Consider the following 14,440-nt stretch of genomic DNA (forward strand, 5'->3'; position numbering starts at 1 on the left):
CCTTCAGGCGTGTCAGCCAATCCTCCCAACTTCGTATCATCAGCAAACTTGCTGAGGGTGGCCACTATCCCTCATCAAGGTCATTGATGAAGATGTTGAACAAGATTGGACCCAGCACAGACCCTGGGGGACACCACTGGTTACAGGTCTCCAGCCAGACTCTGCACCACCAACGACGACCCTCTGCGCTCTGCCAGTCAGCCAGTTCTCAACCCACCTCACTGTCCACTCGTCTATCCCACACTTCCTCAGCTTTGTTATAAGGATGTCGTGGGAGACAGTATCAAACGCCTTTCTAAAATCAAGGTAGATTACATCTACCGCTCTTCCCCCATCCACCCAGCATGTGACAGCATCATAGAAGGCCACCAAGTTGGTCGAGCACGACCTCCCCTTGGTGAACCCATGCTGACTACTCCTGATAACCTCCTTTTCTCCCAGTTGTCTGGAGATGGTATCCAGCAGTCACCTCAAACTAAAGCAACAGATATACCAGCTTATAATTGTAAGCACTGTTTTGTGGTATATTCTCCCGTGTGCAGGCAAAAATAAGCATATCTTCCAGTCCCATTTCAGTCATTTGAATGCTACATTTTTGTTCTGTTTCCCCACTCTACAAACCAGGTGTTCCTTTTTTCCTGCAAAACAACAGTACATCATTTAAGTGAAGTTCATTTTCTGAAGCTCAGTGAGTTGAGGTGTTCTCCATTTCCCTGGCTGTATCCAATCAGCTAGTGGAGGCGCTGGCATGTGTCATAAATTTTGCTTGTGATGTGGACCAGCTGAAACATATACCAATTTAGAGACCACATCTTCTCAGCATCCCACTAGGCAGGAAAGAAAATGAGATGTTTGTGTTGAGCTGAAGTGGGAGGGCAGAGCAGGAGTGGAAGGAATTCTTAGCAGAAAAGATGACCTCTCTAGAGAAAATTTGAAAGAACAAGTACATATCAACCCCCAGAATACTGCCTATGCTTATCTCCAAGAATTCTTTTTCAAGCAGTCTGAGTCCTGCATGCCCTTTACATGGAGAGATTAATCAAGGCTTTCCCTTTTATTTCCCCAAGCAGTGAATGTATCTTCTACTTTATAGAGGTCTGCTATGAACTTGTTTTATAACGGGTGTGTAAATTGTGTTGAGAATGAAAGCCATTTATAATTAAGGAGTGCTGTGATGAGTTAGAAAATTTACTCTTCTGTCCACAGAGGTGGCTTTTGTGACTGTTCCACTGCAGTATTTCCCACGCTGTCTGACATTAACCTTCTGGTGCCGTGTTGAAGAGCGGTGGAGGGGCAAAAGAGACTGTACCTTTTGCACATTGTATGCATTATCACGTAAGTGTGGCCTCAGTAATCAAGAAGCATGGGAACAAATGTCCTACTTCAGCTGTCCAACCTCTGGAACAACCTACTGCTTCTTAAGTAAGGCATTGTTGGGATAAGTTGGACCTAATCAACTTGGATGACCTCACTACCTTTTGGGCCCCAAATATTCGTCTTCTCTCCAGGCATTCTGTGGAGCTCCTACCATTACTTGTCACTTTCACTGAGTGTTGTTCTCCAGCCACAGCCATGCTGTTTGAGCTCACTAGACTTTATTTCCAAACTGAAGAATTTGTCACATGAGGAAAAAGGGATATGTTGCAAATTTGGAGGATGTCAGTTTTAGCTCAGTGTGCACTAGGCTGTTGTGCAGTGACATCAGGGTCCTGTATTATCCCCTCTTCGTCCTGACTGCAATCTCAGAGAGGCAGAGGTCGTGGTAATGAAACATAACCAGATGATTTTTTCTTCTTACTGTTGAAGATTACACGTCCTCCAAGACTGTCCTCTAGTCTATACCACAGGGGGATGAGCAGCTTGAACCATCTGAGTAAACAGAGACGCTATGAAATGCCTTGAAGTTGTGTAAAGTGAATGTGCTTGAGTTGCATGTGTATTCATTTCAGGGTGTTTCTATGATGGCTGATCTTCATACAGAAAAAACAAGTATGTAATAATAGATGCTCTCAGGTAGTATGTGTCAAGAAGAGGGGCAAGTGGAGAAAGAAGTAACTGTGCTTTGTCACTCTGGATTACTTGCTTTTGTCTGTTTGCTTCAGGGTTTTTTCTTAACTTTGCATCAAGGGTGTGTACTGACTTAGCTTAAGTGTTGAAGGTAGTTGCAAATGATGCATGAAATGAAAAATCCTTCTTTAGGCTTTGCACAGAATGCTGGCAGACAATTCTTTGCAATCACTGCTGAGCTGCACTGTGCTATCAGGTCTTCCTAGATACCCATAGAAATTGTTGAACTTAATGGTAATGGAAGTTCATGTTGGTAACATTTCTCTTATTTATTTTATCCGCCAGTTTCTGCAGACGTGCAAGTCATTGCCAGGGCAGTTGCCATGCTTGAAAGCAGTTGCACTGTAATCCTACTGTGGCTATAGCTGTTAAGGGCACCATATTAGGTACTAAACCTAAGAAAATGAACAGTCCCCTGGTGTACTTCTAAGAAGCAATTCCTTTGGCTTCTTTCAGATTTTAGTGTATGCATGTGTGCCTTCAAATATTTATTAAGAATATTTGTGGATCTGAATACGGGAGAAAGAGACTTGTGCAAGCAGAAAAAGCAAGCAGAGGGGAATGGGGTAATGAGAAAACAACACAGATTGGATGGTAGATTAGACTCCATTTCTCAGGATAAACACCAAAGAATCACAGAATGGCCTGGGTTGAAAAAGACTTAAAGGTAATCTAGTAAAGAAGAAAGAAAATACTGTGTGCGCAAGTTGTAGTATATAAGAAATGGCTCTGAATAGCACATGTCAGGATTGAGGCCTGTGGTGGTTGAAATTGCTCTGGAGAACAGGGGTAGACCATTTGCATTCTCAGTCTCCCCACCCTCACTCGGCAGATCGTAGCACTGGGAACCCATGCTGCAATGGCCTTCAGAGCATGCTGCAGGCTCCAGAAAGTGAGCCTGCGCATTTAATGACGTATGGGTTCATTTAGTAGCTTTCTCTGTTAAAAAGAATTTTATTCCTAAAAGCTGTTTCCTAATAGCTACAATAAGAAAATGCTGCTACATTAATTGAGCAGCATGCATGTACAACAACTGACTCCAGAATTGTAAGTTTATCTGCGACTTGCATGCTTTTTGTTGTGAGTGATGTTTAATTTGTTTTAGCTGAGGTCCCTCAAAGGCCTCTCACCCCAAACAGCGTTTGCTGATGTAATTTGAGCATCTCAAAAGCTCTATTCAAAGAGTAAGTGGAAATGTTAGGGCGTGGAGTTTAATTGTGACAGTGCTGCACAGCAGGTAACAGCAGCCTGTTCTGAATTTGTAGCCACAGCTAGGTTTTTCAGAGCAATTTAGTTGGAGGAAGGTGGTGTTTGTCCACTTCCTGGCTGGCTGACAAGATGTTTTCTTTTTGTATGAGGTGCTAATTACGTTTTTCACAGATTTCAATAGAAATGAAAATTATTTGGCAGTTGCCAACAGCTTTGCAAAAGTATGTTAATATCATAATGTAAACTTAGAACATGAGATTGTGCTTCAGAGCTGTATAGCTTAACAAGTATGTTTTGTGCTACGGACAAGATGATCTGAATACAGAGGTCATGACTAGAGTAAGCTTATTTGGAGAGCATAGAGATCACTAGAAAGCATAATAGCAGTGAACTGTAGCAGCTCTGGTTCTTTGTGAAGATGGAGCACGAGAAAATAGGCCTACAGTGAAAACAAAGATTAAATCAGATGGAGTAGGAGTAAATGTGTGCAATTCCTTCCTATTCCCATGTGGTAGAACAGTTATAAGAGTAAGCCACTCAGAAGGGGTGGCTTTCCCTTATTTTCATCAATACGCAATCTGTGTACCATCAATTCCTATCCTAAGACAATTAACATTTAGACTTGAATGGAGAAAAACATTGAAAAACAGAATAAAGGAAATATCTCTAATAGCGAACATCAATTTTGAAATCATTTAATTGATGATTGACGATCATCTGTAGATATGTTGCAGATCATATTAGGAGGTGCTCTTAAGTATGAGTGCCTGTGTAACCGTTGGAGATGGTCAACAAGGGATTATCAAGGGAGTTTTCAGTTCTTTCATTTCCATTAGCAGAACTAAATATTGCACCTCACTAAGAGAAATGGATGGAGGCTGGAATGCAGATTGAATCTAACATAAAAGATGGAGATGGTCTGCTCCTACAGGCTATTGCATTAGGATCAGAATCACATTAGTGCAGGACAATCCTGTCATTCCCTTTGACAGTGACAGTCTCAATAGTGGTATTTTAAAGCTAAATAACCTGTGGGCTACTGTTTAGAAGAAAGGATGATGAGGTATTGATTGTATTTTAGTTAGAGGAGATCGAAAGTGAGCAATCTATGTATGTCTGGTTACTGCTGTGGACAGATGAACAACTGGGAAGCCTGGAAACTTTGGTTTGACTGGAGGATATAATTCCACTGAAGACTCAGTAATATTTGCAAACTTGTCAATGATAGCAAAACTGGAGGATAGAACAGAGTTTAATAGGAAACCATATTTTTAAAATATTAAGTCTATTTAGAACAAGAGTTTGTTCTGTTATTTTTTAATTATTCTTGATTACTAAAAAATTTATCTCTTACAATGATATCTCAGTGAAGCATTGTTCTTAAACAAAACTTGCTCTCAATTTATTTACGTAAAGTCTTGAAATAGGAGAGATGAAAAAAAAACACAACTGTTCTTGAAAACACATTTTGAATAATATACTTTGCTAAATAAGTTTTGCATCTCCCATGCAGGTACAGCTATAATCTTTCTTACTAAAACTGAAAGACGCTGCTCAGACACTTCTGAATCTCCTTACTTCTCAGTCTCATTTTTACTTCAAATATTTCTTCAGAAGAAATAATGGAACTTGCACTTTTTCTCCTGCTGTGTTACTACGCCCATCTTAGAACTAGTGTCATATTTGTGTTCAGTGATTGCTTCATGGCTCTGTTTCCTCCTGAAAGTTTAGTGTTTACATCTTCCCGGTACAATCTGCTCCAGGACCTAAGCATGATGATGACAGGATCATTTACAATGTTCACCTCCTTCTGAGCAGTCTGACTGATTTGCTTGTGCTTGCGTGTGATGGTTACCCTCCTGAGGATACACAAAAGTGGAACTGCCCCAGGGACTCCTAAAATACTAGCCAGGCAACAAGGATAACATCTTTTTCCTTCCCTCAGGAGCCCCTAACCATGCTCAGATATAGAAGATGAACACATCTTTCTTATGACTGCAAGGAAAAGCAGATAATTCAGATCCCTGAAGAGATTTGCCATATAAAAAATGTGTCCCTTTTCCCTACCCAAGCTAAAGCAAATTCATTTTTCTAGTCAATCTGATTTAGGTCAGCGTGCCAAGCACTACAAGTGCTGCTGATGCCTTCAGAGCAACGGCTTCTTGAGAGATGAAGCATAATCCTATGTAAATGTTCCCAGTGGCACCACGTTGTCTGTTCCCTCATGATTTTAGGGTATACATCACCCATTGCTGTTTCAATAGCTGCTTTTCTTCTCAACATTGTAATGTATACTTCTTTGTTCTTTCTCTTAGAATGTCTTTGATTTATCTGGATTAGTATTCTTCATTCTCCAAGCCTTGAAAACGTTTTATTGTGAGTAACTTGCTACCAGTGACATATTTCAAAAAGTTCAAACAAACCCCTTAGAGTAAGAGGTGGTCTTTGCAGTAGCTTGGGAGAAGGAAATAGGTTTCCTTTCCTACATAAGCAGTTTCTCATCTGAAAAGAAATCCAAGACTTAAGTTTTAGGGTAATCTTACACAGAGATATTGGAAATGACTGAAGAGTATCTGCCAGGTGCTTTCTGCGTGTTTAATTGTAAATGCAAATAATAGAGCAAAGAAAGGGTAATGTAGCCCAATAGTCAAACCAAACATGAAGGAGAGAAGTTAGAGGTGAATCTTACCGACATGGAAAAGGGTGAGGTGGAGTGCCAGCAGAATCAAGCTTTGTATTTTCAGATCAACTTACCAGTGGAAATTTCCTCATTTAAAACACTAAGCTGATGGGCTGCATTTTTGAGGATCACCAAAAAAGTATTCCCTACTTTTTTCGGAACTCCTTTTGTCCTTTGCTATCTTTGGCAAGCTTATGTTTTGCCAGTAAACTTGGTTCATATGAATAGGTCTACAAACCTCATGATAGGAAGGGGGAGAATACTAAAATAATATTGAGAAGCGTTAGATTGAAATGCTGTAGAACACAAACTACCCCCAGCATTCCTTCTGGGATTGAAGTATACCAAGGAGAAACAGCAGCTCGCATTCAAAAACATCCTGTCCTTTTTCATATTGTGATACTGAGAGGTACAGCTCAGTGGCTGCCATATGGGACGACTGGAAGCAGATCATATCTCAGTTTCCAGGTCTGCAGCTCTGCTCCGTAAAAGAAACAAGTGGAGGTCTGAGGGGGTGAGATACTGGAGAGAGCTCGCCTACTTGCCCTTGGGCTGGGCAGCACTGTGCTCCTGAGGAGCATTTCTCGGTTTCAAGTTTGATTCTATGATCTTCAAGTGCTAAACTTTGGCTCTTCTAGTTTCAGATCCTGCCAAAACGTAAGTCTTGTCCATCCTCTTGTTCTCCATAGCGTAATTGCCATTTAATTTGGCGTAATGAAAAAATCATCCTTTAGGGTTTCAGTATTTTCTTAATGAATGTTCCTGAGTAATGCACCGATGTTCCCCTTTTGCCATTGTATTTGTCAACTTGAAATATCTTGCCGTTTCTTTCTGCTAATAAACTAATATAATCCAATGGAAAAAATAGTTGATTCAATTAACTTATGATTTTAATTTTATACTTGAGATTTCCCCCCTTGTTCTAGTGTTTCTTATGGCCACCGCAGCAAAACTGATTCTTTTATGTCATGGAAACAAGAGGGAAACTACTGAGATTCACTTATTTTTGAATCAATATTTTTTTTATTCTAAATGTCAAAGGTGCAGCAGAACTTCAGTCATTTCTTTCCATGACATGAGCAATATAAATAAAACAAATAAAGGAGACCATACTGTAAAATGTGAATTTTTAAAAAAGAAAATCAAAAGGAAATGCTGAAACTCGCAGCCTGAAAATGAAAGGAAAGGATCTTAAATTTTTTATCAGAATTGTGTTTGGTCTGCAGTTTTGAATGCATTTGTTATGCCTTATATACACAAAGAACAATCATAAATCAGATGATTTTGATTATTTTTCCAGATTAAGGCAAGAAACAAACAAAAAAGAAGATATAAACAGCTCATTTTTTTCTTTATTACTGTGTGGTTGTTGACTTTGATGGAGTGACTTCAAAGACTTTCCTTTTCTTTTCAAGCATGAGAGTAAAATCAGACTCAAATTCTCTGTATATAAAAGAGTGCAGGCTCAGAAATGTTTTCCATCTTGAACTTTATTTACTGTGTAAAAAGTCCTCAAATCTCTTTATAAACCCAGTAATAATATTGAATATTGTTAAATTTTAGTAAAGTGGTTGATGTGCAGATAAAGTCTGTTAGTTCGCAGAGTGGGAACTCATTATGAAGTTGAAGTGAGAAAATGAATCAGAAATGATAGAAAGTTATCTTGCAGTAGAAACAATCAGAAAAATTAATATTTCAGTCTTGGTTTCAAGATTATGCTTCTAAAAGAAAAGTATAAGAACTGTCCCATCCTGAACTAGGCTCATTGAGACCTGCTTTTCTCAGCATTGGAGCCGCAACCACTCAATCCCACCAGTTGGTGTCTCACCCATTTCAGGAGCTGTGCTGGGATGGTGGCTAGTTTTCTGAGAATTCATTTTGTTTCTTTTTCAAAGCAGAACACTTGGAGCTTTGAGATTTAAGTGTGGGATTTCCTGCCATCCTCCCCCTTCCCCATTAGGGAAGACAAATTGCGTCAGTCTGCTTTCCAGTTAGGTCTGATCACTGTGTAGAACAGACTTCAGACAGGTATTTAGACTTAAATTTATACGAGCACAGAGAGAAGAACTATGATATGGATTCAACCGAAGTTTCTTTGACCCATGTGTATAGAGAATGACAGATCTGTTTAAATGCAGTTGTTTGCTTTGCTACAGGTTTGTCTGTATACAATCAGTAAGGAAGCAAAATGTTTCAGGTGGCCTTCATGTTTCTGTGTTCTGAGGACTAACCTGGAACTGGCATGGTTTTAATCTAAGACAGGAGGTTTAGATTAGATATTAGGAGCGAGTTTTTAACACAGAGGGTGGTGAGGCACTGAAACAAGTTTCCCAAGTAGGTTGTGGATGCCCCATCCCTGGAGGCATCCAAGGCCAGGCTGGATGTGGCTCTGGGCAGCCTGGGCTGCTGGTTGGCGCCCTGCACATAGTAGGGGGTTGGAACTGGATGAGCATAGTGGTCATTTGCAACCCAGGCCATCCTATGATACAATGTGAACTGTGGTTCTAAGCATGACCACTGCAGGGGAGAAAAATGGTTAATTCCAGTTGGGCATGTTAGTAATGTTTTGTAAAATAGAAGTGAATTAGATTGATTTTCATCAAGAATGGGGCGTCATAGCTCTCAAGCTTAAAACTAATATTTGATTCTTTTGAAGTTGTTAATAAAAATTTCCTATTGGGTGAAGTATGTCACTGGCTGTTTCTTGTTCTTGCTGGATGGGGAGAAGGCAGGTTCTGAGAAAGTAAATGAGATAGAAAACATGTCAAGCACCTGAGAGGCTCCTCTTATTTGCACAAACTTCTAAAAAGGGGCATACTTGCAAGAGAGGAGATAGTAACTTATTTACGGAACACTTCTGCAAGTAAAACAATCAAATTCTTTTATGGAATGTGGATTGACAGTACAGTAGATAGAAAAATCAGTCGGTGGGACGCGAGGATGGTTTCAGGCAGATAATGCACACTTGCAATCCATCACATTTTGACTTGAAATATTTTACCTTATAGCCTGGGTCCTTCAAATCTAGTGCAAAATCCAAGGCTTCAGTAAGTTCTGTAGCACCACTGAATGATGCTTGCTCCCTGAATGAACAAGTCTAGCACTTGAATGTGGTGATGGGCCTTTATAAACCACAACAGTGGGTGGCAGAGCAATCTGTCGGGAAATTAAGATTTAATTTTTAGGAAGGTGAAAGATGTGTTAAGAGGCTGTTCATGAAGTGAACAAAAGGAAGGCTGTAAGGTTATAGGAGATGAGCTATTCAGGACTAAAGAATAAAAATGAAAAAGCAACACAAATAAAAATCGGAAACCTACAGTGAAATTTGATTTGGATGGAGATCATCAAGTCTGAGATTCAACCTGTCATTTATCCAGATAAACCAAGAACAAAGAAAGAGACTAAATGATTTTTGCTTTCATCCCAAACAGTGACCACTCTATATTTCCAATGGATCCTGTATTCCTGTTTTTTTTTTTCTATTGTGGTGGTGGTGGTGGTGGTGGTGTTGGGAGAACTGTGGTGCTCCGAGAGAGGCTTCCAGAACGTTTGCTTGGGTAGAAGTTGTTGTTCTCAGTCTACTGTAAGGATTACTGTAATTGTGGTCTTTGGACTTCAAAGGAGCAGTGACTCCCAACTTGTCTTAAATTCTAAAATTCTCCTTTTCACTTCAGTTGATTCTCTGAATGTAGATTTCACTGGAACTGGAGCATATTTGCGTCTCTAAGGAGTTGGATGCACTTCTTTCCTTTTGTCACAGTGAGAGGGCAAGAGGAAGTGCTTGCTTAATGAGAACTGGAGAAGAGTTCACTCAGATGCTTCCTTGTTTTGTACAACTATTCATTTTTAATTCTGTTGAATCAGTTTAAGAATGGTGTCACTTCTGCAGTTCTCACAGATATAAAGTGTCTGTTGTACTGCTGCCACTGTACACACTTGTAACTTTCATTGTTGCATCCCGGAGTTCTTGCTGGGTTTTTACATCAAAAGAAATATTTGATGTGTTTATCCCTTCATGAGACAGGGAGAAATACATGGAATACATAAAAGCATAACTGTTAGCAATGTGGGTAGTGGGAGATTGTAGCCCGAGATTTTAATGAGCTTGGGCATATGTCACCTGGGGAGAAAGATTCCTTAACAGCAAAATCAGAACCAGTAATATTGAATTGCATGTATTTCCAAATATGCCTAAGTGGGGTTTGACCCAAGAATTCTCAAGTACCTGTTTTCTTCTTCACCTTCATACTTTGTTGTCTTCTACCTATTGAAACTGTTGGACCTCATTTGCCACACAAATAGGACAGCTTGACTTTCCCAACAACAAACATCAACAGGTACGGAGGCTATTTTTCTTTTCTTTTTGATCAAAAGGTATGCAGCCTTTGTGGGAGATGGTGAAAAAACAGCTTTCTTAATTTTCTGGACCCAAATTCCTTCTGGCCCGCAAGCTTAGAAAAATGTTTTCATCTTGTTGTTAAATACAGTAGGGAAGATGGGTAGTTGGATAAACTTTGCCTATTCAGCATGGGGAGGAGCCAAGAGTGATATCAAAGGAGAAAGGATGAATTAGACGAAGTGGGTGTGAGCAGGTTAAATGTTCTAAGTGCAGTAACTAAATGTAGAAAGACTTAAGATGAGGAAGCAAACCTTGTAGAGATGGTATGATTTCTTCTCTGAATGGTTTTGTATATTGATCATTCTGGAGTACTTAGGTTTTAAAAAAAGAGCCTGAAAATGGAAAATACTATTTAAATGAGTATTTTAATTATCACTTTTTCTCACCATTCTTTCATTTAACATACTTAATATTAATAGTATTAGTGATTTTAATTTGTAAGTTAAATACTTAGTTTTGTCAGACAAATAAACCACATGTCAAATAGTCTATTACGTCTGGGAAGATTTTCTCCAGTTAATTGAAAATGAACTTAAACTAAGCAGAATTGTATGAATGTTTAATATTTCTTTGCTACACTAAGGCTACTACTGGTGCAAGCACAGGCACATTTCTGAAGAGAAACAACAAGATTTTTAGTGTTTCAGCTTTGGCAAATGCTAAGAAGGGCAGTGACCTGTAACACCAGATTTATTTGTAGCTGAGGGAAATGTGTGTTTTTTTTAAAAAAAAACTTGTATAAAAGCTGTTCACCTCCATCATTAAATGCAGAGAGAATTTAATCTTCAGAAAATTGAACTAGTTTGCAAACAGACAAGCGAAGAGGCTACTTTAAGGATCAAGCAGCGGGATAGACTGGATCTCTTGTCTCAGGGGAAAACTGTGGTAGATACAGCTCCCTGTGGCGTGAAATCCTTGCTAATCCTCCAAGTGTCTGTGCTCTGTCTCATCAGGTGTAGCATTGCAGCATTCTGAGGCAGGTCTTGAAGGTAATGCATATGGGAGCAGAGAGGTGTGGGAAAATTGCCCTGCATCCCTAGAGGAATTCAGCATAGAGAAGGCAAGAGAGTCCTAAGGAAAAAAGGTGTACCTGGCAGATACACAGCTCTTAGAACCTGTGCTAAGGCACAAGTTGGGTGAGAAAAGGTGGAGAGGTCTACAGCTCTCTACTGAATCTGAAGAAGAAATGTTGTGCGTGTTAAGTGAGCCAGCTGTTAACGCAAGTCAGTACTGTGCTTACATGAAGAACAGGCAGAAACTAAACATTTAAAGGATCTCCTAGCCCCTAATTATTTCCACCGTCTGCAGTTCACCATGTCTCGCAGCTCGACACAGCACCTTGCTAACTTTTCTTTCTCTGTCCCTTAGTTACAGGTGCTTTTTCATTCCACTGCCACAATTAAAACTGAGATAAGTGCAGTACAAACGTGCTTTTTGCTCAGTCTCTCAAAGCACAGTCATGAAGACCTTGATTCCAAGCCCATTGATGTCAATGGGAGCCTTTCTCTTCTCAATGTAAACTGTGCCAGGCCAAGCAGAGAGAATGACAGAGCAGAGAGAGATGAGAGAAGACAATACGGCTATCATTTCTTCCTATCTTCAAGTGATTTACACAAGCTGTTTTCAATGCAACTTCTGCTTCTGAGTTTTAGAATTGGTGTGAATTGCATTTCCTTTAGTAATCAGAGTAGATTGCATACAAATTCAGGGCATGGTTGAAGTGAACTAAAGAATGTGATGCAAACAGTGGACATGTCTAAGCTTGCAAATATTTTTGTATTGTAATCACATTGTTTTTAACAATCATTTGAGTGATGACATTGTCTTTTTTGTTACTAGCAACTCTTCTGTGATAAATTCAAATCAGTGAATCAGAGACAGATTTCTGTGAGGCCTGCCAGGTGCTGCTGTAGCCTGAGATTGATGCAGTCCCCCTTGTTCATTTTCCTTTCCCTCTCTACCTGTGGCTCGAGGAGAGGAGGGAGTTCAAATAGCTATGATATCTCTGAAAGCTAATGGCAACTGAACTGTCACACTGAGGCAGAATCCAGCTTCCTGCCCTAAATCTAGAGTGGGATGAATGGAAGTGATTGCACTTGCTACAAACACCTTAGCCCCAGTCTTCTTGTTGGCTCTGAGACAAAGAGGATCATTATGGCAGAAGTGCAGTTTGACAGACTGGGGACTTTGAGTAATTATGTAGACATGATTTTTCTCAAGACACTGTAGAATTTTCACTTGAAAAAAGTACAAAATTAGAAAAAAAAATAAAAATCATGTTAAATATTGAACTCGTTTCAGATGAATGGATTGCTACTCTCTCTGTTAGAACAGAGACCAAAAAATGGTACCTGGAAAGTATTCCTTGAGCTATCAGTCTTATTGGGATGAAGTGTATTGAGTGACAGGCAAGTTCAAAAATAATGATTTGTCTCCTACTCTTTTGTTAACCTCATGCAAATATGGCGAGAGTCTGAAACTCAGGTGAAAAGCTCACATTAAGTCAACTTTCTGCCTTCCCCCAATAGCACCTCAGATGTCTTAATATTTGGAGTTTCATTTTGGGGTCATCGTTATTTTGACAAGGCCAAGTCCCTGGGACGCTCGGGATCACGGTCAGCTTTTAACAGCTCTATGCGTTGTCAGAGAAGTGTGCGTGAGGCTTCTGAGTGATAGCTGCAGAGCCATCTGCTCCCGGGTTTCAGCTTAAGCGTGAGCAGAATGGAGAGAGGAGGCAGTTCTACCTCTCTGCACGCCAACTTGGGCATAGCTCAGAACAACTTCTCTCTAGAGATAAAAAGGAAGATTTCTCCTTTTCTGTGCACTCATTTCCCTTGTACCTTTTCTAGAGTTTTGGATTTCCATTTTTGCAGATAAATTTTCAAAACTATTTGGAGTAGAGAAGACATCTGGGACCTGTGAAGTGGTTAAAGTCTTGGTCACTTCCATTTCCGAAATATAGTTGGTTGTAATCATCTTGTATGTGATCTACAGTCAATTTGGGGATATCAGATAGCCATTTCTGAATAGAGGCAAGTGAATAATTGTATGGATCATTTGTTACCAGCTCTGAATTTGTAGGGCAGCTCTGAAGTTCGTGAAAACAAGCAATATCTGGCTGAGGAAGGTTTGATGCTAAGAATGCAGAGCAGTTAAGGTTATCTGTAGCTTGCCCCTTTGTTTCAGGGAACCTGTTCTTGGGAAGAGGCACCTTTCCTTCGGTTTTGTCCCAAAGGCAAGGATGTGCAGTCTGTAGGGACAAGCTCAGGATGAGGACAGACAGCTCTGAAGCCAGCAATTACAAGTCTCTTTCTAATGTTTACCTTTTAAAGCAGATTGAGTAGAGTTAGTCCAGCTGAAGCTGGACGAGTGAGGCCTCCTGATTTATGGCTTCTCAGTGTAATTATGGCTATGAGACTTATTCCAAACTTCTACCGCTGAGATGGCTTTTGAAGTCCTAGTTTAGCTAAGCTAACAATTTGTGGTAATGACACCTAAGTCTAGTACTGTCGGTTTAAAGAAACCACCCTATTTATTGCTATGTGAAGCTGTGTTTTATGTACATTGTGAGAAGCATACTTTAATTTGGGACCTATACACTACTTATTTGATCATTCAAGTTTTTACTTCACTTAGGAATGAACTTGAAATCAGGAAAAATAAATCTTTCCTTGCATTTAAAACTTGTAGATCTTTTTCAGAGAGGCAGCTTAGTGTGATAGTTAATAATATGTTCAGGAATCATTTTGAAAGCACTGCAACAACTCAAGTGAGATAACCAGATAAGTAATGTGTCTTACACGTAGCATCAGGACACCAACTACTAGCTAACTGTAGGTTGTCTAAGTGCGTATGACAACAGAAGCATGTACATTTACTTAAAATTATTGCTTTGTTGCAGTGAAGAGACAGTTCACACCACTGAAGGACTCCCATTGATTCTTCCAGAATTCAGAAAGTTTATTTAGAACAACTATCTTTAACGGGGGGGATAAAAAGACAAAACGTAATAAGTCAATTTACACAGAAATAGAGAAACTGTATCTAATCCTGTTTGCTCAGATTTACTTAGAAAAAAAATCCAC

The sequence above is a fragment of the Meleagris gallopavo genome, chromosome 7 (assembly GCF_000146605.3).
Source record: "Meleagris gallopavo isolate NT-WF06-2002-E0010 breed Aviagen turkey brand Nicholas breeding stock chromosome 7, Turkey_5.1, whole genome shotgun sequence".
Lineage (NCBI taxonomy): Eukaryota > Metazoa > Chordata > Aves > Galliformes > Phasianidae > Meleagris > Meleagris gallopavo.